Source organism: Mustela putorius, unplaced genomic scaffold (assembly GCF_011764305.1).
Source record: "Mustela putorius furo isolate JIRA1106 unplaced genomic scaffold, ASM1176430v1.1 tig00003987_pilon_pilon_pilon, whole genome shotgun sequence".
Taxonomy (NCBI): Eukaryota; Metazoa; Chordata; class Mammalia; order Carnivora; family Mustelidae; genus Mustela; species Mustela putorius.
The window spans coordinates 10,681,036-10,708,377 of NW_025422126.1; positions in this window are offsets into that span (position 1 = coordinate 10,681,036).

The following is a 27,342-nucleotide window of genomic DNA, read 5'->3' on the forward strand; positions in this document are numbered from 1 at the left end:
TGCCAGACAGTCTCCGTTACTGACAGTCAATATGGCATTGTGTGTGTGTGTGTGTGTGTGTGTGTGTTTAATATGGTGTTTAAAATCCTGCCAAAATGAGTAATGTGATCACTAGACTCTGAAAGTGATTCTACTAGGATGGGCAGTCTTCAGTGCATTCTCCCAGATATGCATGGGCTCTTCCTCTATGATCTACAGGCAACGTAACATTGAACCAAGAGGGTTCTTCATTTTTTATCACTATTATTTGTTTGATTCTGTTCGTCGGGACTGTGGTTTAATTCTCTTACCCCATTTTGCTGACAGTCTTGTGGGAGGAAGTGAAAACACTGTGAGTGACATGTTTATTTATGTACCTAATCTGGGACGACACTATAACAAGCAGCAGGGATGTATTTTTTCAAGCAGACTTCTGCGTCGCTTGTCAGCTCCTTATTATGAGGTGGTTGAGTTTACTGCATTTTTAGTTATATTTGAATGCCTAATAATTCCACAGCACATTAACTATAATTTGTGAATTATATCTATCTTCTAAGAATGCATCACTTTATATCTCTTAGTAAAACAATTCATGTGAATCTAGCTACATCAGAAGGCTTCTGAGATTTTATTACCAGGCAATTATACTCATCATCATTTGGATTTTTAAAGCTCCTCTAGAAATATCTTACTATATCTACTGTCTCTTTCTATCTCAACATTTTGGTCCTCTGGGACAGCCCTTATGACTTCTTCTCAAAATCATGGCAGTCTAGCTGTCACCTCATATTCTGCATGTCTAAAACTAAGCTCATTATCTGTACCCCTCTTGACCCTCTGTGCAAACATGTTTATTCTGGAATCTCTTACTTTCAATTAATGGAACCCCCACCCCTACTGTTGTCTTGAAAAGAAATATTTGTGTCATCTTCAGATCCACCTTTCCAACATCTTCCCCCAAAGAATTATTGCCAAATCCTGTCAGTTCTACCTGGAGATGTATTTCATGCTTGCCTTGGATTCAGCCATGGCACAGGACCTTATCTTTTCTGTGCTGGATTACTGCGAGGTTTTTCCTTCTGGCCTCTTTGTCACTAGCCTGACTTTTACCATGTTTCTGACATTAAAAGCAGACCATTATAGAAAAGTTGAGAAACATATAAACAAAAAAGTAAAAAGGTTAAAGTAAGTATTGGCCAAAAGCTATTACCAGAGCTAATCATTGCTATATTTTTGATGCATATCTTTCAGATAAAAATAAGCATAAGTGTCAATATAACTATGCATGTAACACCTGTGAGAAATATATATATGTTACATATGTATGCATTATATAATTTTGTTTTGTTATATATGCCTAAATGTGAATTGACTATGTCTACAGGATTCATATATTTTGCCACTATCTTGCTTAAAAACCTTCAATGATGTCTTGCTAACAAGAATGTCTTCCAGAGCTCAGCAAGTAATTAGGCCCTGCAGAATTGGCCTGACTTACTTCTCTGACCTCATTTTCTACTGTATTTACTTAGTCCCATGGGTCTATTTGCTGTTCATTTGAAACAAGCCACCCACTTTGGGGTTTCAGCATCTTTCGTGGATTTGACTCCTAGTCTGACTGGCTATCTAGCCCCTGACATTTTCACCTATCAAAACTCCCTTAGGCTATATGTAGCCACTCTAAGTCTACTACTTTTTTTTTTTTTTTTTAAAGTTTCACTGATTTCCTCTATCAGAATGGCTGAACCTCCTTTAGAGTTTTCACAAATCTTTTGAGCAGGTACATATTATGTATATATTTCCTTGTGGAAAAAACCAGAAGCCTTTTTGCACCATAAAGGCTTGATTCTATATCCTACTAGTTGTGTTATCTTGAAGTGCTTAATCTCTCTAGGCCATAGAAAAGTGCCTACTAATGCCATTATTTGGATAGGAAAGTGGAGGTGAGAGAAGTAAACATTTTGCCCAGTGTCACATAAATGATTAGAGTTGGACTTGGCAATCATTATTTCTTTGATAAAACCCATACTCCTGACTGTTATGCTAAGCCAGTTCTTTAGTTTCTCTCTCTTAATAGAAACTGGTAGAGATGCACTACCTAGAGCAGTTCATCGATTTCCCTTAAAAAAAAAAAAAAGATTTTATTTGTTTACTTGACACACAGAGAGAGAGAACACAAGCAGGGGGAGTAGCAGAGGGAAAAAGAGAGAAGCAGATTTCCACTGAGCAGGGTGCCAATGCAGGGCTCAATCCCAGGACCCAGGGATCATGACCTGAGCCAAAGGCAAATGCTTAACCAACTGAGCCGCCCAGACACCCCTGGATTTCACTTCTTACTAAAATACCTCATTTAGTGAGCATAAAGAGTGCTATATTAACACATTCAGTTTCCTGGGATGCCATAACAAATTACCACGAGCTGGGTAGCTTCAAACAACAGAAAGCTAGAAGCTTTCTTTTGGGAAACTAGAAGTCCATAATGAAGATTTTGGCAAAGCCATACTTCCTCTGAAGTCTCTGGGTAAGTATTTCTCTTTGTCTCTGCCTGGTTTCTAATGGTTGCCTAGTTTCTAATGGCACTTCTTTGCTTGTTTTTCAATCTATGCCTATTGTCCCAAGACCCTTTACATGGCCTTCTTATAAGGACACTAGTTATTGGCTTTAGTACCCTTAATCCAGTATGGCCTCATTAACTTAATTATATCTTCAAAAAACTATCTTTAAATAAAATTATATTCAAAGGTACTGAGGATTAAGATTTGAATCGACCTTATATATGGTGGTAGGTACTGTTCAAGGGTATTGACCTACATACCTTCAGATAAATTAATACTTCCATTAGTACTGATTCATTTGACAGGATCAAGTTTCCAGGCAATGGGCATAACCCTATGAAACATCTACTAGATAACAGAATAAATACTAGTATGTCATTATTGCTGTCAACAAATAGGCAAGGAAAATAGATAGGCTTGTTTATTTGTTTTCTAGTTTCTCACAGAGACATTTACTGGCTAAACCTGACATTATTCATAATACACACGTGGCCAAAGATTACAATGATAGAAACACAAAATTAGGGAAGGTGGATGAAAAGGAAAAGAACAGTAGATAATATTCAATTTATCAACGTCAACATACTAAAATTTTAATTTTAATATATTTGTAATTTGCATAATATACTAGTGATAGATGTGTGTGTGTGTGTGTATATATATATATAAAACATATATATATTTTAAAGATTTTATCTATTTGACAGAGAGAGATCACAAGTAGGCAGAGAGGCAGGCAGAGAGAAAGAGAGAGAGAGAGAAGAGAAAGCAGGCTCCCGGCCTAGCAGAGAGCCCGATGCAGGACTCGATCCCAGAACCCTGAGATCATGACCTGAGCTGAAGGCAGAGGCTTAACCTACTGAGCCACCCAGGCAACCCAGATGTATATATTTTTAAGGTTTCTTATAGTGTCCTCTCCCCACACATTTTTTTTTCTTTTACAAAAAAGCAACTGCTTGTTACTGCTGATTATCAAATTACCACAGGTGATTTGCCTAGTATTTTTACTTTGTATCTGATAACCTAGGTTTAAAATATTCACAATAAATGGCAATTTATAAATACATGCACAAGGGGTGCCTGGGTGGCTCAGTGGGTTAAAGCCTCTGCCTTCAGCTCAGGTCATGATCCGGGGATCCTGGGATCGAGTCCCCCATCAGGCTCTCTGCATGGCAGGGAGCCTGCTTCCCTTCCTCTCTCTCTGTCTGCCTCTCTGCCTACTTGTGATCTTTGTCTGTCAAATAAATAAATAAAATCTTTTAATAAAAAAAAAATAAAAAATAGGGGTGCCTTTGTGGCTCAGTGGGTTAAGCCGCTGCCTTCGGCTCGGGTCATGATCTCAGGGTCCTAGGATTGAGTCCCGCGCCGGGCTCTCTGCTCAGCAGGGAGCCTGCTTCCCCTCTCTCTCTCTGCCTGCCTCTCTGTCTACTGTGATCTCTCTCTGTCAAATAAATAAATAAAATCTTTAAAAAAAATAAATAAAATAAAAAATAAAAAATAAAAAAATAAATACATGCACAAAATTTATGTTTTCATAATAGCATACACATACCTACAGCAATTTTAATAATTCTTTTTGATGCAGATGTTAATGCTGGTGTTGACTGCATTTACTATCTAATTCCACCCATTTCAGATCAGCATCTTGGCCTTGCTTCCTTCTCTATTAAAGCAGCTGCCTCAGAGAACTGACTAGCTTCCACCCCCATAGCTGTACCTATGTTCCCACGCCCCTCTGCCTTTCCTCAATCCTTGCCACCCTCCCTTTTCTTTCCAGCAAAATTTATGTACTTTTGTAGCAGAGACGTAATGGTATTTCTCCCACGAAGACTCACATGAGAGTTTACCACTCCATTTTTTTTTCTTTTACTACCTGTTTCTATTTATACATGGATTGAATATGTATTTTACTCTGTCTTAATTACAAAGAATTAATTACAGGATTTGTAAATATTTACAGTGTAAATATTTACAGATAGAGTTCAGCACATACTTATTTACTCCCCACTTTCACCCGAGAGAGTTATGATTTTGTTGCTTAATAAAGAGAAAAATTTAGTCAGGGTTAAGGGTGAAGGTTGGGTGATCAGATTAGAGGCTTGTCATGTTCTAGGCACAGTGCAACATACTGGGGCTTTACAAAGATGAGTAAGAAAATGTTTCTGATCTCAGGAAGATTAGAGTCATGTGTCAGATTGCTCAGGTAACTGACATAACAGATCCTAATGAGAGCTCAAATGCCTGCATATATAGTGCAGGCATACAGTATCCCACAGTAATCAGCTAAGAAGCACACATGAGGAGCACCTACAGCAGTCTCAGGCAAGCATACAAGAAAATCTTGAACAGCATCTGAGACAGGGAGCCCCAGACAAGGGAAGAAATGTGGAAAAAGGGCATTCCAAATATAGGAAAGAGAGTGAACCAAAGACAAAGAGGCATGACAGATAACAGTGTTTGAAAAACAGTAAGCACATTACAGAAGAGACTTGGTGACTTGATTTCTGCCCCCAATACAAAGTAGTACAGAAATTATTACATACTTGGATTCTTATTTACCTATGGGCTGTGCATATATCAGTGTATGTGTGTGTGTGTACGGGAAAGGAGGTGACGTGCTTCTCTGTGATTCTACATTTAGTGTAAAAGTACACAGGTGAGTAGGAGGGCAGAATGTCCATTATTGACTTTCTGTTCACCACAACAGTCTAACAGGAAGATTTCTGTCAGGCATCTGTCACCTCTACTAACTTTTTGAAATGGTTACAAAAATGCATATCCAAGTCATAAATTTTTAAGAAAATATTCTCCTGCCATTTATAGTAATGCTACCAAATGACAAGTTCAAATTACTTGTTGTGATTACTCTTCATCTGGGCAAAACACATGTTGCAAAGTATGCATAAGATGCAATTACATCGATTGCAATGACACGGAATAACACCACCAGAAAAAAGCTAATCACACACAATACACATACTGTTTAGAATTTTCCCAAATACTTCCCCCCTTTTCCCCTTTTCTTTTCTTCCTCTTTTTTTTTCCATATTGCAATCTGTTCATCATTTGGACTTATGAATAACTCTTAGCTTTGCTTTGCTTTTTCATAATGTGCAAAGTAACAGCTGAATTAGATAAGCACCAAAAAGTCAATAAAATAAACATTAATATATACAACATATTCTCACACTTAGATGATATTTAAAATAATGGCCTTGCTATATTCACCAGCAATATTACTTAAATACTTACAGATTTTTACTTTTGTGATGCACATAGAGAGGATATCGAACTTCAAATGTAAAAACAGGTGTTTTTAAAGGAATTCTTCATGCAGGGTTTTAGCAACTCTAAGCTGGGTACTTCTATAAATGGTTATGGGATATAATATTTTTCCTTTTTCTTAAAATTTATTTATTTGAGAGAGAGAGAGATCACAAGTAGGCAGAGAGAGGGGAAAGCAGGCTCTCTGTTGAGCAGAGAGCCTGATGTGAGGCTCAATCCCAGGACCCTGAGGTCATGACCTGAGCCGAAGGCAGAGGCTTAACCCACTGAGCCACCCAGATACCCCAATACTTTTCCGTTTCAACATAAGTCATGTCCAAGTACATTAAAACAGCCTGTATTCTCTGATACTCATTTTCTCCAGTTGATCTCCCCTCAGTCTTCCTTTTCTTCTCACTTGATTGTCTCTCTGGGGATAGCTCTGCTACTGAAGCTTTAAATTCCAATCTCTATTTCTAAATTGCACTCCTCTCCTCACCATCATGTCTGCACATTTGGCCACTAAATAGACTTTTTCACCTGTGTGTCCTCAAAATCACTATATGCAATTTAGTATTCACTACCGGTCCTGATTTTCCCAATCCTCCCACCTCAAAACTAGCACATTCAACAATGTTCTCAGTCTCAGTTAACAGCATTACTACCCAAACTACAAATTTCTGAGTCTCTCTCCCATCTATATCTAATAGGACACCAAATACTATTAATGATATTTGATAAATGTACCTCATGTTTATTATCTTTTTTTCAGTCTCCATTTTTATTGTCTCAATTCAGGTCCTCATCTTATTTAATCAGGACACTTCAAAATGAAATTCATGGTTTAAGTGAAGTCATCATCTGACTTATGTACATGCTTTCTTTTTTAGTGGCATTATTATCAACAACATGCTGGAGCTAATGATTGGATTAGATGTCTTCCCCTCTCTTTCCTTCATTTATAATCCCTAAACAAACATGGTAGCTTCCTAAATATCCCTGATAATTTGTTCATGTCTTTCAATCTCGCATCTACTGCTCTAGTTCACATTCTCAATATTTATCACATGAACTGTTGCAACTGAAGAGGAATTGGCTGGTCTTTCACTCACAAAGTCTCCCCTAATCTTTCTAAAATTAGAAAGAGAATTATGTAGCAACTCTACTTGTTTGTTTGTTTGTTTTTCCCCCAACAATGAATCTAAACAGGTAAGAAGAAATCTAGGAGAAATGAGCTGGGACTCTACATCAATATTTTTAAAAACTCCATTGAGTATTTTCTGCTTCTTGTCATCAAAGAGCATTTCATACTGTACTAGTCCCCTTGCCATAAAGAACTACAATATTGACATGCTATCTAGATGAGGACTGTATGTGCCCAAAGGAGGGAAACTATTAAGACAAGACAATGATCAACCCAACATTCTGCCTTTAGACATGTTCATGAGTATAATGCAGGTTGGTGGAGCCCAAGGAAGGGATGGTGGCTATACAAAGTAGCACTAAAAATAAGGATAGGAGGTCCTTTACATCTTTGGGTAAAGACCAAGTTATATATGTATACAGCAAGATTCTTTTCAAGGCCAGGACAAGAAAAGCTAGTAGGAAGCTGCAAGCTAAAAAGAAATGCCTCAGACTGTACCATATTGAGAGGTATAGGCCCTCTGAGCAGTCTGGGAAAGTAACCTTGCTGAATAACCTGGGTATTGAATTTGGGATTCCTCAAAAAAAAAAAAAAAAAAAAAATCCCATGTTTCAGAAATAGAGTTACTCTGGTCTTATAATAAGGGCTACATTAGAACCATTTTCACAAAGTTTAAAAACAGATTTTTAATGAATTATGCTGATTTTTGAGTAAATTATCTGTCAAATAAAATTCAAGAGTTTCCAAAGGAAAACAACAAAGTTTAAAATCTTATCAGTATAATATCCACAATGGTCAAGTACAGGAACAAACTATTGGGCATATGAAAAAGCAGGAAAATAATATATACAGTATTTAAAATTTAAATTATTTAAATATTAAAAAGAGTAAGCATAAATATATCCAGAGATCTTAAAATGAGCAGGAAAAGACTTTAAAGTTATGAATAGAAAAGAAAACTATTAAAAAGAGACAAATAAAATTATAAACCTGAAGCATATGGTATCTGAAGTGAAAAATCCTGAGTAAGCATTTAGCATTAGATTGGATACTTCAGAAGAAAAGAGAAAATAGGTTGAAGACATAGAAATAGAAATTACATAGACTGAAGCATAGAGAGTAAAAAGACTGGGGGTGGAGTCGCTGGGGATGAGGAGAATACATCCTCAGTCATATGTTTGAAGATACCTAACAGTCAGAATTTGTGATGTGAATACCAAAAGAGAATGACAGACAGAAAAATGTTGAAGAAGTAATGAAAACAGCTCTTTGGGGAAGACGGCAGAGTAGGAGGACACTAGACTCACTCTGTCACACAGATCTAGCTACATAGCACTCACATCAATGTAAATAATCCAGAAAATTACCTGAAGATTGCCAGCATAAACTCCATAATTAAAAGTAAAAAAGAGACCACACTGAAGAGACTAGGAAGGGTAGAGACATGGTTGGGAACTAAACAGACTTCTGGGACTGTCCATGGAAAGGGAAATACACCACTGGCACAGAAAGAGGAGAGAAGAAGACTCCCACACTGGGAAAGATGAATCCTCAAAACATTTGGCTTTGAAAATCATAGGGGCTGAATTTCATGAATTGTTACAGCCAGCAGGACTTAAAACATTGATTTTTTAAAAAGATTTTATTTAGTTAGTTATTTGCCAGAGATTGAGAGAAAGAGAGAGTGAGTACACAAGCAGGTGGAGTGGCAGGCAGAGGGAAAGGGAGAAGCAAGCTCCCTGCTGAGGAAGGATCCTTATGCTGGGCTCAATCCCAGGACCCTGGGATCATGACCTGAGCTGAAGGCAGCTGCTTAACTGAGTGAGCAACAAAGGCACCCCAAAACATGATTTAAAAAAAAAAAATAAGCAGTTTAGCTCTGGAGAACAGGTGGGCTAGAGAAAATGGGGTCCCTACCCTTGGAGATACAGCATAGAAGCATATGGTTCAAAGGTACCTGGGGCATATGGGAGGGCTGGGAAGAAGTTACGGGGAGACTCCTCTAGAAACAAAGGAAACATCAGGTGTCATTTACCTCTTTGGCCCCTCTTCATAAACACATATGCACTTGCTGGACTTGCTACTTAATTTGCCAGTACTGTTGTCCTGACCCTACACTGTGCTTCCACAAATCCACTGCTCTAGATAGCCTCCCTCAGTCGAGATAGTGCAGAACCCCTTCTGTAGAGGATCGGTGTTACTCAAAGCTTGCTAGCACCACCACTGCACCCCGCCTGTTCCATGAGAATGGACTTAGGGAACTCAGTGACTCCATCAAGAATAATGACATTCATATAATAGGGATCCTAGAAAGAGAAGAAAAACAAAAGGAGATAGAAAATTTACTTGAAGAAATAATCATTGAAAATTCCTAAATCTGGGGAAAGAAACATATAGCCACATCCAGGAGGCACAGAGATCCCCCAAAAAAATCAACCCAAGGAGGTCCACAACCAGACACATAGTAATTAAGATGGCAAACTGCAGTGATAAACAGAGGATTTTTAAAGCAGCAAAAAAAGGAAAGCAATTACACACAAGGGAAACCTCATCAGACTACGAGGAGATTTCTCAATAAAAACTTTTTAGGCCAGAAGGGAGTGGCATGATAAATTCAAAGTACAGAAAGGTTTTAAAAAAAAAAAAATCTGCAGCCAAGAATACTCTACCCAGCAAGGATATCATTCAGAATGAAAAGAGATAAAGCATTTCCCAGACAAACAAAAATTAAAGGACTTGAAGACCTCTAAATCAGCCCTTCAAGAAATGTTAAAAGGAAATCTATGAATGGAAAGGAAAGACCATAAGCAAGAATAAGGTAAGGGAAGTAGGAAACAAAAGAAGTAGTGCAAATAATTATATCTGCAATAATAGTGAAGGGAAAAAATAAAATAAAAATAAAAGGATGCAAAGTGTAATACCATAAACCTAAAACATGGTGAGGAGAGGAGTAAAGAATGGGTTAAAAAAAATGACAATCAACGGAATATAGAGTGTTACATGCAGAAGGTGTTACATACAAACTGACAGTAAGCACAAATCAAAAACCAGTAACAGACACACAACAACAAAGAGAAGGAATCTAAATATATCACTAAGAAAGTCAATTAATTATGAGAGAAAAGAACAAGAGAAGGAAAAAAAAACATAAAACAAGCAACAAAACGGCAATAAATACATACCTATCAATAACCACTTGGAATGTAAATGGACTAAACACTCCAATTGGAAAACATAAAGTGATGGAATGTATTAAAAAAAAAAAGATCCATTTATATACTGCCTACAAGAGACTCAATGCAGACATAAAGACACCTACAGATTGAAAGGAAATGGAAGGAGAAAAATTTATCATACAATGGATGTCAAAAGAAAGCTGGGGTAGTAGTACTAATACTGCAGAAAATAGACTTTAAAACAAAAACTGTAGGAAGAGACAATATATAACCATTAAGAGGACAATGCATCAAGAAGATACAGCATTATAAATATTTATACACTCAACATGGGGAATACAAATACTTAAGTCAGTTAATACCTCACTTACATCAATGGACAGATCATCCAGACAGAAAATCCACAAGGAAACAGTAGCTTTGAGTGATATATTGGCCCAGATATATTCAGAACATTCCATCTTAAAACAACAGAATATGCATTCCTTTCAAGTGCACATGGAACATTCTCCAGAATAGATCACACATTAGGCCACAAAACAAACCTCAAAAATTCAAAAAGATTGAAGTCTTTCCACACCCCTTTTCTGACAACACTATGAAGTTAGAAATCAACCACAAGGGAAAATATGGAAAGAACACAAATACATAGAGGTTAAATAACATGCTACTGTACAATTAATGAGTCAACCAATAAACCAAACAGGAAATCAAAAATACATGCAAACAAATGAAAATGAAAATACAATGGTCCAAAATCTTTGGGATGCAGCAAAAACTGTTCAAGAAAGGAAGTTTATAGCAATACAGGCTTACTTTAGGAAGGAAGACAAAATTCAAATAAACAACCTAACTTTACACCTAAAAGAACTACAAAAGTAAGCATAAATAGAACCCAAAAGCAGTATAAGGAAATAAATAACAAAGATCAGAGCAGATATAACCTAAATAGAAACAAAACAAACAAAAACAAGAGAAGAGAGTAATAAACCAAGAGCTGGTTTTTGAAAAGATCAACAAAATTGGTAAAACACTAACAAGATTCATCTAAAAGACAGAGAGAAAAGGGGCCTCAAATAAGCAAAATGAGAAATGAGAGAGGAGAAATAACAGCAGACAACAGAGAAATACAGAAGACTATAAGAGAATATGAAAAAGTATATGCCCACAAATTTAATGACTTAAAAGAATGGACATATTTCTGGAAAAATATAACCTTGCAAAACTGAATCAGGAAGAAATGGAAAATTTAAACAGACCAATAAGCAGAAATGAAATTGAATTGATAATCCAAAAAAAAAAAAAAAAAAGAAGAAAGAAAGAAAGAAACTTGTAACAAACAAAAGTTCAGGACCAGTTTCACAGGTGAATTCTACTAAACATTTGAAGAAGAGATAATACCTTTTCTACTCAAACTACTATAAAAAAAAGAAGAAAAAAGAAGACTTCCCAATTTGTTCTATGAGGACTGAATTACCCTTATACTAAAACCAGATAAACACACCAATAAAACAAAACAAAATAAAATAGAAGACCTATAGGTTATTATCTCTGATGGATATTGATATAAAAATCCTCAATGAAATATTAGCAAACTCAATCAAATAATACATTAAAAAAATAATTCACTGTGATCAAGGGGAATTTATTCCCAGATGTATGGGTGGTTCAATATTGGCAAATCCATCAACATGATACATCACATCAGTAATAGAAAGGATAAAAACCCTATGATATTTTCAAAAGATGTAGAAAAAGCACTTGATAAAGTAAAATATTCATGATAAAAACCCTCAAGAAAGTAGGTTTAGATGGAACACATCTCAACATAATAAAGTCCATATATGAAAAACCCACAGTAAATACCATACTCAATGGGGAAAAACTGAGACTATTCCTCCTAACATCAGGAACAGGACAGGGATGTCCACTCTCATCACTTTAATTGAACATAATACTAAAGGTACTACCTACAGCAATCAGACAAGAAAAAAGAATAAAAGACATCCAAATTGGTAAGGAAAAAGTAAAACTTATGCAGTGACACAGTACTATAGATAGAAAACCTTAGACTAGACACACACACACACACACACACACACACACACTACTAGAGCTGATAAATAGATTCAATAAGGTTATAGTATACATAATTGATGTACAGAAATCTGTTGAATTTTAATATACTAATAATCAAGCAGCAGAAATATATATTAAGAAAGCAATCCCGCAAAAATAATGAATACTGTTATGCTGAAAATAAAAAATAAAGTAAAAAAAAAAGAAAGCAATCCCATTTACAAATGCACCAAAAATAATAAAATACTTAGGAATAAACTTAACCAAGGAGATGAAAATTCTGAACTCTGTAAACTATAAAAGATGGATGAAAGAAATTGAAGATGACAAAAACTAATAGATATGCCATGTTCATGGATTGGGAGCAAAAATATTGTTAAAATGTCTATACTACCCAAAGCACTCTAAAGACTTAATGCAATCACTATCAATATACCAACAGCCTTTTTCACAGAACTAACACAAGTAATACTAAAATTTGTATACAACCAAAAGATATCCCGAAGAGCCAAAACAATCTTGGAAAGTGAAAAACAAAACAGGAAGAATCAGAATTCCAGACTTCAAGTCATACTGCAAAGCTGTAGTAATCAAACAACACTGTAACTGGCATAAAAACAGATACACAGTTCAACAGAACAAGATAGAAAGCCCAGAAACAAACACACGACAGTATGGTTAATTAATCTTTGACAATAGAGGCAAGAATATGCAAAGGAGAAAAGACAGTGTCTTCAACAAATGGTGTTGTACAATCAGCAGAAATATCCTTAAAAAATAAACACTAATTTTTTTTTCAGACAAACACAAGCTAAAGAATTCAAAGATCTGCCTTACCAGGAATATTAAAGAAAGTTCTGGAGACTAAAGAAATACAATACCAGGTAAAAACCCAGATCCATACTAAGGAATAAAGATCACTAAGGTGGTATATAATTTGATGCATGTATATATGTGCATGTGTACATATTTCCTTTAAAAAGATAACTGACTACTTAGGACAGAAAATACAATGTATTTTTTATTGTATTTTTTTCCATTTTATTTATTTTTTTCGGTGTTCTAGCATTCATTGTTTATGCACCACACCCAATGCTCCATGTAATACGTGCCCTCCATAATACCCACCACCAGGCTCACCCAACCCCCCACACCTCTCCCCTCCCCTCCAAAACCCTCAGTTTGTTTCTCAGAGTCCACAGTCTCTCATGGTTTGTCTACTATGAGATTTAAAACACATATAGGACTAAGCATAATGTCAATACAACAAAGGAGAAGAAAGGAAGAAAGTATATGGTTATAGTCATCATATGTTATTTATAGAAATGGTATAATATTAAGAGATTGTCAATTACAGTAAGTTAGAAATGCATACTGTAAAATCTAGAGTGACCATTAACAACACAGAATATAGAAAAAGTATATTTAGAAGTCAATATGATAATTGTAATAGAATAATATCATTTACTTAAATAACTTCTAAAAATACAGGAAAAAATAACGAAGAACAAGTGGGACACATAGACACAAATTGGTTAAAATAATGCAAAAAGATATACTATGCTAACATCAGGCTAACATTAATCTGAAGGAAGCTGGAGTGGCTGCACTAATATCAAGCAGAGTAGACTTCTGAGTGAAAGATACTATAAGGAATGAATAAACAATATAATGATAAATGGGCCAATTCATTAGGGACCATGCACAAAATTTTCAAGCACCTAAAAATGGAGCTTAAAAATTGATAACACAGGAGAAGACAAATTTGAAAGAAAAATAAAATACACAAATACACATAATTATACTTGGAGACTTTAAAAATCTTCTTTTAGCAATTGATGTAACTAGTAGCTCCCGAAATTCAGTAACTATAGAGAAAATTTGAACACTATCACCAAACTTTCCCTAATTTACATTATAGAACATTTTACCCAATAGCAGCAAATATGTGCTTTTTACCAAGAGCAGATAAAACGTTAACTGAGAAAGGTCATATGCTATGCCAACAAAGAGCTCTAAGTAAATTTTAAAGGACACTTTAAATGTTCTCTGACTATGTATTTGAATTTTTGCCTTTATTTTTCTTACCTGTTCTCTGATTATAATATGTTCTCTGATTATAACAATATTACATCAAGAATCGAGAGCAAAAAAAATTTAGGAAATCCACAACTACTTGGAAATAACGCAAAATATTTCTAAATAACCCATGGAACAACAACAACAAAAAAAACTCAGGCAAATTAGAAAACATTTTGAGTGAAATGAAAATGAAAATATAACTTATCAAAATGAATGGAATCCAGCTAATAAGTTTTTTTGGAAAATTTGGTTTTACTAAAAAGGAAGTTCTCAAACCAAAGAAATAAGCTTCTATTGAAAAATACAGATGAACAGACCAAACTAAAGCCAAAATGAATAGAAGAAAGTAAAGACAAATAAGAAAATCCAGAAGTCAATAAATGTGAACACAATAGAAAAACAATAACATCAAAGCCTGTTTTGGGAAGGTATCTATAAATTAAAAATAAATAAGCAAACTGGTCAATAAAATAGAAAAAAACCCCACAAATTACCAATACCAGCAATGAATGAGAGACATTACCACTGGATTTATAGGGATAATAAAGACATATTTAGGTAATAAATAAAATTTGTGCTAATAATTAAAAAAAATAACTTAGAAGAAATGAACAGTTTTATTGAAAGGTACAAATTGCCATAACTAGCACAGGATATAACAGAAAAGCAAAATAGCATGAGCTTAAATTAAAGTATTTAAAAATGAATTTATAATTGAGTTATTTTCCAGCATGAAAACTATCAGACCAGTAGCTTCAATGGTGAATTTTATCACGCATTTAAGGAAAAAAAAAAATAGACGAACAACTTGCCAACTTAATTTATAAGACCAGTACGACCCTGATACCAAAATCTGAAAAAAATATGAAGACCAAAGAACAATATCCATCATGAAAACAAGTGAAAAAAAAAATACTTTGAAAAAAAAATTAACATACCAAGTCCAAATCACAGAATTTAAATAAATAAGTGTATTAAGTCAGCTATTTTAAATAAATATGTTCAGAAAGGTAGAGGAAAGCTAAAACATGATGAGAAGAAAAACAGAAGATATTAAAAAAGAATGGAATAAAATTTCTAGAAATGAAAAATCTAGTACCACAAATGAAATATCCACTGGATAAAATTAACTGCCAATCTAATAGTGAAAAGACAGAGAGAGACATGGCACTAGAAATTTTCTGCACTGAAGCATAAAAAGGGTAAGAAAAATTCGCTGAAATAAAGTTAATAGAGGATCAGTAAGGTATGGGGCAGTATTAAATGACAAACTTAGATGTTAAATTGAGTCCCGGAAAAAAAGGGAAGAGAGGGAGTGGACAGAAAAAGACCTGTCAAAATTCAACACCTACTCATTACAAAATTTCTTGGCAAACTGAAGTTAGAATATTCCTCAACCTAATCATGGGAAAATATAACAATCCTATCAAGAACATTATATTTGACTAACATTATGAATGCTTTCCTGTAAGATCTCTTACTACCATTTCTATTTAAAATTTTATTGATGGGGGGGCACCTGGGTGGCTCAGTGGGTTAAGCCGCTGCCTTCGGCTCAGGTCATGATCTCAGGGTCCTGGGATCGAGTCCCGCATCGGGCTCTCTGCTCAGCAGGGAGCCTGCTTCCTTCTCTCTCTCTCTGCCTGCCTCTCAGTGTACTTGTAATTTCTCTCTGTCAAATAAATAAATAAAATCTTTAAAAAAAAAATTTTATTGATGGGGACGGCTGGGTGGCTCAGTCTGTTAAGCACCTGCCTTTGGCTCAGGTCTTGATCCCAGGTTCCTGAGATCAAGTTCCATGCGGGAGTCCCTGAAGCCTGCTTCTTGTTCTGCCTGCTGCTCCCCCTGCTTGTGTACTCTCTCACTCTCTCACCCTCTGACAAATAAATGAATAAAATAAAATAAAATCATACTGATGTTTCAGTCCAGTACAAAAGGTAAAAAAAAAAAAAACAAAAACAAAGACAAAAGTTCAAATATTCACAGATGATATGAGGATGTATATAGAAATTAATAAGAAATCTACCAAAAAAACCTCTAGCAGAAGTAATAAATAAATTTAACAATATCATAGGAGACTAGCTTAATTAACAAAAATCAACTGTATACCTATAAGCAAATGGAGAACAAAATTGAAAATAATTCTTATCATAGCATTATCAAACAAAAACTACTTAGAAATCAATTTAACAAAAGATGTGAAAACTTTACATCAGAAACTACAAAGTTTTTTGGAGACATTTTAAAAGACCCAGATAGGTCATTATCTATCATGTCCATGGATTATACTACTAAGATTATACTATTATTATTACTATACCAATTTTTTCTAGTTTTATCTCTATATCTGTGTATCTGTATATCTGTGTCTTTTGCCGCCATCTATGTAAAATCAATCAAAACCCCAGAAGGCAGTAGAAATCAAAAATAGAATCTATAATTTTTATTTTAAAAAACCTTGAATAACAAAAGCAATACTTTTTTAATTAAAAAAAATGTTGGGGTGCCTGGGTGGCTCAGTGGGGTAAGCCTCTGCCTTCAGCTTAGGTCATGGTCTCATGGGATTGAGCCCTGCACTGGGCTCTCTGCTCAGCAGGGAGCCTGCTTCCCCAAGCCCCGCACCTGCCTCTTTGCCTACTTGTGATCTCTCTGTCAAAAATAAATAAAATCTTAAAAAAAAAAAAGTTGGAGGACTACTAATACTATTTCCAAACTTACAGGATTCAAGACTAACTTAGAGTAATCATGAAGTATTGGCAAAGAGATAGATAATCAATTCATAGACCTACATAGAGAAACCAAGAATAAGCCAATTTTTACAAGTAATTCATGTCTTATAAAGTCACTGAAGCAAATCAATGAAGTAAGGACAATCTTTTCAACAAATCATGCTAATGTTCAAACAACTGCACTTCCATAGAAAGTTGAGGGGGATAACCTTGATGTTGACCTCAAAGGATATGCAAAATTTTTGAGATTAATCATATATGTCAATATAAAAGATAAAATTCTAGAAAAATATATAGGAGACTATCTCTGCAATTTAGGAATACACAGTTTATTTAGATTAAAACATAAAGAGCACTAACCACCAAAATGATACATTTATATACTGGACTTTATCAAAATTAAAACTTGTGCTTAAGACTTCATAAAGGAAATCATTAGATAATTTATACTCTGGCAAGATTTTCACGGAATGTATTTTACAAAAGATTTGTATCCCCAAAATATAAAGAACTCCTACAATTAAATTATAAAGACAGACAACCCAATTAAAAACGGGGAAAATATTTATACACATCAATAAGACATAGAAATGACAAAGAATGAAAAAATACAAGACATCATTAATGTGTTTTGAGAAAAGCAAATTAAAACTAGTGAGATAACCACTACATACCTATTAGAATGGTAATTTTTAAAAATAAAAATAAGTCAAGACCAAATGTTCATGATATATGTTCCTAGTTTGATGGTCAAAGTGTAAAAGTTATACCAATTTGGAAAATATACCTAGCCCTATGGCCCATAATACCAATCTAAATATTTATCTAAAAAGAAGTGAAGATATTTACTGAGACAAATATGAGCTCACTGAAACTTAGATAAAATATAAATAAACTCCATCGTTCTTCTTAAAATGCACTGTTGAAGGGCTCTCTTATGAGGAAGACTTTGGCATTATAGCTATAGCTTTCTTTATTCAAGTGATTTCCCTGAACGGGTTTATTTAATTTATCTAATTGCTACCCCTGTTCATTAGAGATTGACAAAGAATAACAAATTGGACTCCAGTCAAGTCAATTCCATAAAAGCTAGGCACGTATTCTCTATTTTGAGGTTGGAATGGATACCACAAAGGGGAACTGGAAGCTACTCTATTTTCAGAGAAGTATGGATATTATCCACTGTGTGGAGAAACACTATACAATCCCTCCATGTGGCTACAAATGCATGCACACTGACACATATTTGAGAGGTTTACTGATTGTTCCCAACACCCATCCCACTCCAACAAAAGTTTGACAAAACCTATCATAGTAATCCTAATTTCCTTGCCATTGATTGTTTATTATGGGTATATATCCTAACCCTAGCATGAGATATTAAATAAAATTTTTTAAAAGTTTACTAGGGCTTCTAGAAAAGGATTAATCATTCCTAAAAAAATCATTCCTAAAAAATCATTCCATATATGACATCTGGACATACAGAAATCACTTTAGTATAACAAACATCAAAGTCACACTGAAGAGGCAGAAAAGAGAGGTAGAAAAAACCTTGGTCTTTTAAAGAGCTATTGGTTTATAAACTGAATTAAGATTAGCACACCTCCTACCCTTGGCCTTGTAGGAGGTGAGGTGATTAATTTCCCCATCTGTAAGGTTGTATGAGTCAGGTTTTTCTGTTCCTTGTAACTGAAGGCTTCCAAAGACATATGCAAACACAAAGAGACAATGGTCTAAATGCTGGCTACATTCTGAGTTTGGTGGGCTTTTGCAAATTAGCCCCATATCTGAGCTATGATCATTACTTTTCTTACTACTGAAAGGCAAAATTGTGCAGTAAAAAAGGACGGGGATTTTGAATTGGAAAAATCTGGGTTGGGCTTGGTGCTGCCATAAAACTATCTTGCCCTCGCTAAGTCTTAGCTCCTTTTAAAAATCTCTGTGGGACTTCTATAGAAATTAATAACATAATGCATGTGAAATATATGCGCAACGTCTGGCAAAGATAGGTGTTGGAAATGAGTTAGCCAACTCATGCTACTGGTATTACTATTAACATGGGGGAGAAAATCATCTCAGTGTTCAGGTAACTGACTCCAAAGTGGGCTTCAAATCAAAAGCATATTTACAGAGCAGGTTCTAGCTGCTCACTTTTTTTTTTTAAGATTTTATTTATTTATTTGATAGACAGAGATCGCAAGTAGGCAGAGAGGCAGGCAGAGAGAGAGGAGGAAGCAGTCTCCCTGCATAGCAGAGAGGCCGATGCAGGGCTCGATCCCAGGATCCCGGGACCACGACCTGAGCCAAAAGCAGAGGCTTTAACCCACTGAGCCACCGAGGCACCCCTATCTGCTCACTTTTTATGGGTAGGAATAGAACATTTGACAGAGTAGATGGGGTCAGAGATAGATATTAGGCCAGGTAAGTATGTGTGTGTATACACACACACACACACACACACACACATATAATCAAATAACACTAACAACATTATTGGTAACAACCACCTTCCATATACTGAGGTTCTGAGCTATGTAACAGTATTAACTTCATTTTACAGATGAGAAAACTAAGGCCTCAAGCAGTCCTAGAGTTCGGCCAACATCACACCATAGTACATGACAAATTTATTGTTCATTCTAGTACTCTCTGGCTTCAAACCCCTGTGTAAAACTTAATCTAGGTTGCTGGTTTTGTTTGTGGTGTTTGTGCTTTATCTGAGAGTACCCTTCATCAAAATGCTCAGCAATGGAAAACTTTCTCAACTATTCTTGATACAATCATTCACATCTTCCTTCCATGAAGATAATGTAGGCAAACAAAACGAACACAACATTAAAGGTTTTCTGTCTGATTCTGGCTGGCTAGAATTACTCAGCAGGTAGCCAGAAAGATTATCCCATTCTAGAACAACCTCCATTGATAACTAAAAATGCTGCCATGATGGATACCCCTTTGCTTTCAAGCTATGTGCACACAAACACACATGCAGGTGGGTTTCCTTGCACTCACACATACATGAACACATTCATTACTGAAATCAAAATTGCAAAAATGTCAGGTTTTTTTTAGATTTTTATATGGAGTTCATTGGTCAATTTTATTTCCATTAAAAAAGCAGTACATCATATGATTACATTTATGAGTATATATCAGTTAAAGAGATAGCAGAAGGACCTTTGATCAAAATGCACACTGAAAATGGTGCATTTTAGTGTCAAGGGGCAATTGTAACTAAGCTCTACAGTTTGGTAGCATAGGTTCTTTCACTAAAGAATCCTTTTGCTCAGCTGTACATGAATTGTGACTCTTCTAATCACAAAGATTATCCTAATACAGAAGTAGAAGGTCGATTTTTCTAAAAAAAAAAAAAAATGAACTCCCATTGACCCTTTTAATCAGTCAGGTCAAATCAGATCTATTGTCAAGGTGGCTTCGAGCCTTCATTATTTTTAAATGAATGCCAGAGAAGAAGCTTTAAGCTTCCAATAATCAGACCTCATTATTGATTTTTCCAAGCAAATTTCTACCAAAAAAGGGTGGTCAGAGAATTTTCTTTATAAAGTGACCAATTGAGAATCATGACAAACTTAAATGGTAGGATTTAACTGCTTTCTTAAATAGACCATCTGCATTAAGGGCTGGTTGTGGGAAAACTGAAACAAACTTCCTTCTTCTGTGACTTCAGGAAACATTAATTCCCTGGCCCAGTGTCCTATAGAAATTTGAATTGAGTAGATTTCTTGAACAGGAAAAATTCTTTCATTCATCCATCCATCCATCCATCCATCCATCCATCTATCCATCCATAATTGGAACCAAACACCTGTTGTTTAGGCCATGTAGTGTAACCAGGAGAAAGAGAGAATTTAAGAGTTGAAAGGGGCTTTCTTCTGCGTCAGTGACAGAATGTGCTTTGCAATACCTTCATATTAAGCACATTTTTTTCTATTCTTTGCTAGAACAGAATACTCAGCAGGTAGCCATTAAGGTAGCTACTATTACGGAACACCTCTATGAACATCTAGAAATGTTGAAATAAAGGTTGCTCCCTTCCTCTCAAGCCGTGTGCACGTGTAGGGAACTATACATGTCTTTCCTTGCACTCATGCTCAGAATGCATTCTTTACTCAAAATTCATAAAGTACATCAGATTAAGCAAATATTTGAAGAAGGAGCTAAAAAATAATCTCTACATTTAAAGACATAATGTCTGCAGTAAGATGGACAACAGTGACTTTTAATAAATATTTTCTCTCTTGGCAACACTCCCTCTTTTACCTTTTTCCATCTACTTCCCATATCCCTTTTTTTATTGCCATTTCTTTCTTTGGACTTGGTTTAGGCTCTAGGTGTGGTCATAGAAACAAATAAACAAAACAATAACATCAACTACAAACAATTACTCTCTAATTCCTGGAAGGAGAAAAGTACATAACCCCCGGCTTTTCTGCAACATTAAAATGTCACTTCTAAGTGACATTAAACTGTGGTCGCTTCTGTGGTCACTTGTGTCTAGGCCAAGTCTACCCATCACTCTTGTCTCCTTCTCGTTCACTCAACCTAAGGACTAATAGTGTGAAAGGAGGTCACTCTGACAACACTTTTGCTCCTCTTGGGCCAGAGGACTATTACAGGAATGCAGGGAAGGAAAACAAGAGAAAACTGTCCAATGATACATGAAGTGCAGCACTTAAACTAAAGACAGTGTTGAAACCCAGAATGTATCATTTTCTGGTGGTGTGTTCTAGGGCAAGTCATGTTCCTGAACTACTCAGGAACTATTCGTATATGTTTCTAGTGGACTGAGTCTGGTGAAAAAGGGCAAAATACAGAGTCTTACTCATCTGAGTAGCTAATTCAACTCAGAACTGGGCCCCAGGCTAGAAATTGAAGGAACAGGGAACGATTAGATGTGGTTCCACCCTCACAGAGCTCATAGCTTAAAGACTACAGACATGAGAATGACAGCAAATGTTTCAGTTGTGGTCACTGTGTGCCAGGCTTGATTCCAAGAACTTTCTATACATTAAAATAATTGATTCTTGGTGTCAGTCCAAAGTAACACCACCACCATTGGCCTCTAGAGAGAACATGATGAAGAAGAAAATAGAGGCAAACAGAGTTTAAGGAACTGCAAAGGTCACAAAATAAGTGAGGCAGATGAAATGTAAACCTAGGGACTCTGGCCCCAAGTCTTTGCTTTTAGCCATATTACCCCTCAGTCCATAAGAGCCTGAAACAAAGTAATTCGATCTCTCTATGCAATAAACTTCAGCTTTGTTTTCCTTCTTTTTCAAAGCTTCCTCCTTCTACTTTTCACTGAAGTGAAGTAAATGGGTTTCATTATGTAACTCAGTTTGTCCTCTTCACTAAGTGCTTCCCCTCTTCTCCTCTGTCAGGCTGACCTGTTCTTTAAACCGGCACTATTAAGATCTGTGGCACATTTTCCGCAGAGATAACCTGGTCCGAAACACTGGGGCAAAGAAGCCAAGGAGACAACTGGTGTTTTCTTTTTCTGACTCTGGGGAGGGAGGGAGACAGATATTCCTATCTCTACCTCTGCCTAACACAGTCTATCTATAAGATCTTGACCATGTAAATTGGGCAGAAGACATGTGCCATTGTGCCTGGCACTTAGCACTAGATAAGGAGTAGGAATTTTCATTTTTTACAGCTCCTTCCAGTCAAGGAGCTGGCTTATCTCAGATTTGTCTTTATTTTCTTACCTAAAGCCCACACTGCTGTTCAAATATGAGTTTTCTGGAAAGTATTTCTGGCATGTAAGTGCATGACTGCCATGTTCTAAATTCTCATGTGCATAATTTTAATATGAACCTCATAACTTTTGTTTCTTTGCTTTCTTTCTTTCTTTTTTTTTTTTTTTCCTTTTGAAGAAGGAACTGTCATCAGCATTTGACTCCCAGGAAATGGCATGTGGGTCTACTCACTAATAGTTATGCTGAGAATGTTGCTTTTGAGATTCCCTTTGACATTTCAAGGCACCTTCCAAGAAATTAAAGAGATTTGTGGGTTAGTAGAAAAAGCTTGGTTGCCTCAAGCTTTTAGAGACTTAATGATTTAGTGAAGGCACTGGGCAGGGTTGATATGTGAATAGGACTAGAAAATCGGAATGTCCCTTCCATCCTATGGGTAGCAACCCAGGGAACTCTGGAAACAAAACACTCAGTGTTGCCTCCTAACCAGGATATAGGGACAGGGACTGGAAATTATGTGCAGATTGCGCAACAAAATGCATATGCAACTGTCCCAAGGCTGAATTTCTCAAAATGTGGATGGTGGACCAACCACAGCAAAGTCATCCAGGAATGCTTGGGAAAAATGCAAATTGTTTGAGTCCACATCAAGCCTGTGGGGTACAGTTACCTGGGAAGTAGGGTCTAGGAATCTACATTTTACCAAGGTTGTCATCAATTTTTCTATAAAATCAAGTTGAGATCATTAGTAAGATGAGAAAGAAATAGGAGAAAGTAAAAGAAATTCAGTTCTAATTGAAGCTAAGGTGTCACTAAGAACATCTTCACATTTAATCAGGACCATATCAGTATGACATAATTACATTCATCCTTACTTTTGATGAGGAGACAAAGTCACGGAGAGACTAGGAAATTTGCCAGAGGTCACAAAGCTTACTGGTGGTGGAGACAGGACTTAAACACAGAGAGTCTGACACCAGAGCTCATTTTTCTAACCACTATAATAAGCTGCCCTTAGAGGTAGACACATATAATTCAACCTAACACATTGTTATTGAGAAAGCACTGTATATAAAAATACCAGGAGTTGGGTTTTTAGTATATGTGCTGCCGAAGCGAGCACGAGGAGTTGGTTTTTGTTTGTTTGTTTGGGAGGGAGGGAAAAAGGTAAAAACATACCAGTAAAGAAAAACACAGACTGCAATTCAGTTTAGTCACTGATAGGCACAAAATGAGTTTCAATACTGTAATAAATGATGTGCTTTATAATCAAAATTAACTGTCCAGTGACAGAATTTTCATTTTGTCAGTGGTGTTTTAGACTATTAATACTAATAAGATACACTAAAGTTCCAGCTTCATAAAATAAGAAATGAAGTGATACAAATTCCCTTATTATTAATAGCTAAGGCTTGGTGCTGGGAATTGTGTTAAGTGCTTTGAATTCAAATCTTGGCATCATTTAACTATTGTGAATTAGACCAAGTCACTTAATATCCTTAAACCTCCAATTTCTCATTTGTAAAATGAAAAGAAAATAACCATACTCATCTGCCTAGCCATAAGACTGTTATAATTATCAGCATGTGTTAGTACAATAAAAGTGGCAATAATGATAGCCTTCATAAACTGTAGTGTGCAATCCACACGGATGGCATTGCTGGATGGAAAACTCCTTGAGAATAATAACTAAGACTCATCCAGCATTTTACCCAGCACAGCATTTAATGCTTACAAGACACTCAGTAAATATTTGCTATGTAAATACGATCAACTAATCATCTGAGTTGCTTTAATAGATTTATGAATAATCGAACATGTGAGAAATAAATTGCATCCATAAACGTTTATTTTATGAAGTGTTCCTTACCCACCTTCCAAAGAAAGCTGCAGAGCTATTTAAAGTGAGAAAGTCAGTGTTTACTTACTGTGAAAATCAAAATTTTTTCCTTCAGTGTTTTTATATATTGTACATTAATTTGGAAATGACCACAAACCTCTCTCTTGGAACCCCTCTCCCTGGTCCCATAAGATATCTGAATCTTCAGCATTTACACTAAATTGATCTTCTCAGACTCTGCATAATACACATGCCCCTCAGAAGTGAATGTTTAGGAATAGTAACAAAGAATGGGAAAACAATTTAAAAAAATAACGCTAAAGGGGGATAAGAAACTACAAGATTTGTATTCCGTTTTTACGTACACATACACATACATTTTGTCCTTTTGTTATAATTTGAAGTTTATAATTTGGAAGTTTATAATTGAAGTTTATTATTTGTAATATATAGTATTTTATATATAATTTGTTATAATTTGAAATACAAGATTTGTTTTCCATTTTAACATACACACATATATATATACATTTTATTCTTTTGTTATAATTTGAAGTTTTCTCCAGATTTTTTTCCATTTTTCAAAGGAAAGTCAAATGATCTGACAAAGTGATATAACCAAGATGTGTCTGCCCCACAGAAATGTTTAAAAGGGAGATCTTCATTTGAGTTCAGGAGACTTAAGAATTCATATACAGCTCATCTCCTCCAGGGATTAATCAAGGGAAATTTACCAGTCACTTCTTTCTAGACCTTCAATTGGCCAGTCTACAAAAGCCCCAGCCTTGGATGGGAAGAAGTAAGGTGCTGAGGTCCTTTGGACTTCCCACTTATTAGAACATCTCCAGAATATACAGATACATCTATTGACTAGATACATCTATCAATATCACCTAGCTATCAATTATCTATCAACATTGTCTATATAGAATCACTAATATATATATATATATGGTGTATATATATATACACCATATATATACACCACATTTTGTCAACCATTCAGCTTTCATATACATGTACACACAGCATTTACACACATATACATCTCCATCCCTCTCAACTTGGCACATTTCTCTTAAGGGAAGACAGAAGATCTAAGTGTCATAGAAGAAAGAACATCATGGAGTTTAAAGAGTCTCATGTCTGCCCACTAATTTATTTGTTCATTCAATATAAAATAACTGAGGTTGCTGCTGTTTGCTGAAAAGTAATAGGAGGTAAAAGTCTATGGCAGGGGGGGAAATCTGTAAGGGGAAACACGTTAAAATGTGACAACATTTGGACAACAACAATGTGATGTGATGAACAATACCACTGCAGCAGAGTCTTCTGCCAACAAAGAACTGGATCACAGAACCTAGTCTGAGTGATCAGAAAAGGCTTTAAAGAAGAAACAACGGTTAAACCAAAATCTAAGGAATAAGTAAAAATAAGTAAGCAAAGTTAGACTAATCAGATTTCAAATCCTGATTTCCCCATTTACTGTCCTTGGGCAATATACCCATGTTCTCTGAGCCTGGGATCTTTCTTTGTAAAAGAATAACAACATTGCTTCATGTGGTTTGAGGGAAAGTACAGAAGAAGGTGAATTTAAAGTACCCCCAGCAGTGTTTAGTGTACACCAAGACCGCAGTAAATGTTGATTTCTTCCTTCCAAACAGTGAGTGTAAAGAAATACAAGTTGTTTCTTAAGACTTTCATCACTGTTGTCATTTTGAACCTGAAATAAGATAAGATACAAGATATGGTGCCTTGTCTTCTCTCTTTTTCTTTCCTTTACTCATATCAAACTTTCTTGAGTTTGAAGCACCAAAAGAAAGGTTTCTAAAATGAGGCCAAAGACTGTTGTAAGCTTTACATATTTTCTTATTTAATCCTCATAAAACCTTTTTGCCTTATGAGATAAAGGATGTTTTTGTCCTAATTTCCATTTTAAGAATATGAAACATATAGAGTTCAAGAAATTGCTTAAGATGAATCAAACACCACATAATCAAATTGGGATTCAAATTTAGGTTGCCTGGCTTCAGGATCTATTCCTTCAGTCTCTATACGCCATATACATCCATGACATAATGTGTATACTATATATTATAATAACACACATATCATCTCTATAGAGTGAAATAGAATTTCAAGAACAGAACTCTGTGACTACCAGCACTGAAGTGTCTGTGAAAGGAGAATAGGCTTAGGAGAGAAGAGTGTGTTGCCTTGCATAAAGGAAACCACTGGTTTACTATGCAGTACTTATCATATTTTCTTGCCTCCTAGCAGGACACCAGGGATACTAAGGTTTCCACTCTGCCCTTTTTATGTGATGCAGAAGAAACTGAACCCATCCCCATGTTGGAGGCGGTAATAGAAAAAACATGACTGTTGGTTGACTCACAAGATAAACCCAAGGAACCAGAGATTCCTCACCTCCTCTCCTGTCCTTAAAACATAAGTTCTGCCCACCATTCTCACAGTGGGAGATGTCCCCAAAACATAAACTTTTAGAGAGTAAGGTATTGCTGAGCCCACCTGCATGGTATATGTGACTACACACAGTTAAGAATTCTATGTAAACTTTCAAAATTCTGGTGGGTGGGTGCAGACATCCACTTGTCCCATGGCTGCCCAAGTAAAGCCTTGTATGTAAGCTCCCTTGCTTATTAAAACCTGACACCTGCAAATCTGGAGTCGTCTACTTTTTTATTTGACCTCTCCTTGCCCTCCATGCTTAAGAGCTGGTTTATGAACTAACATTCCAGTTTCAGAAATAAATT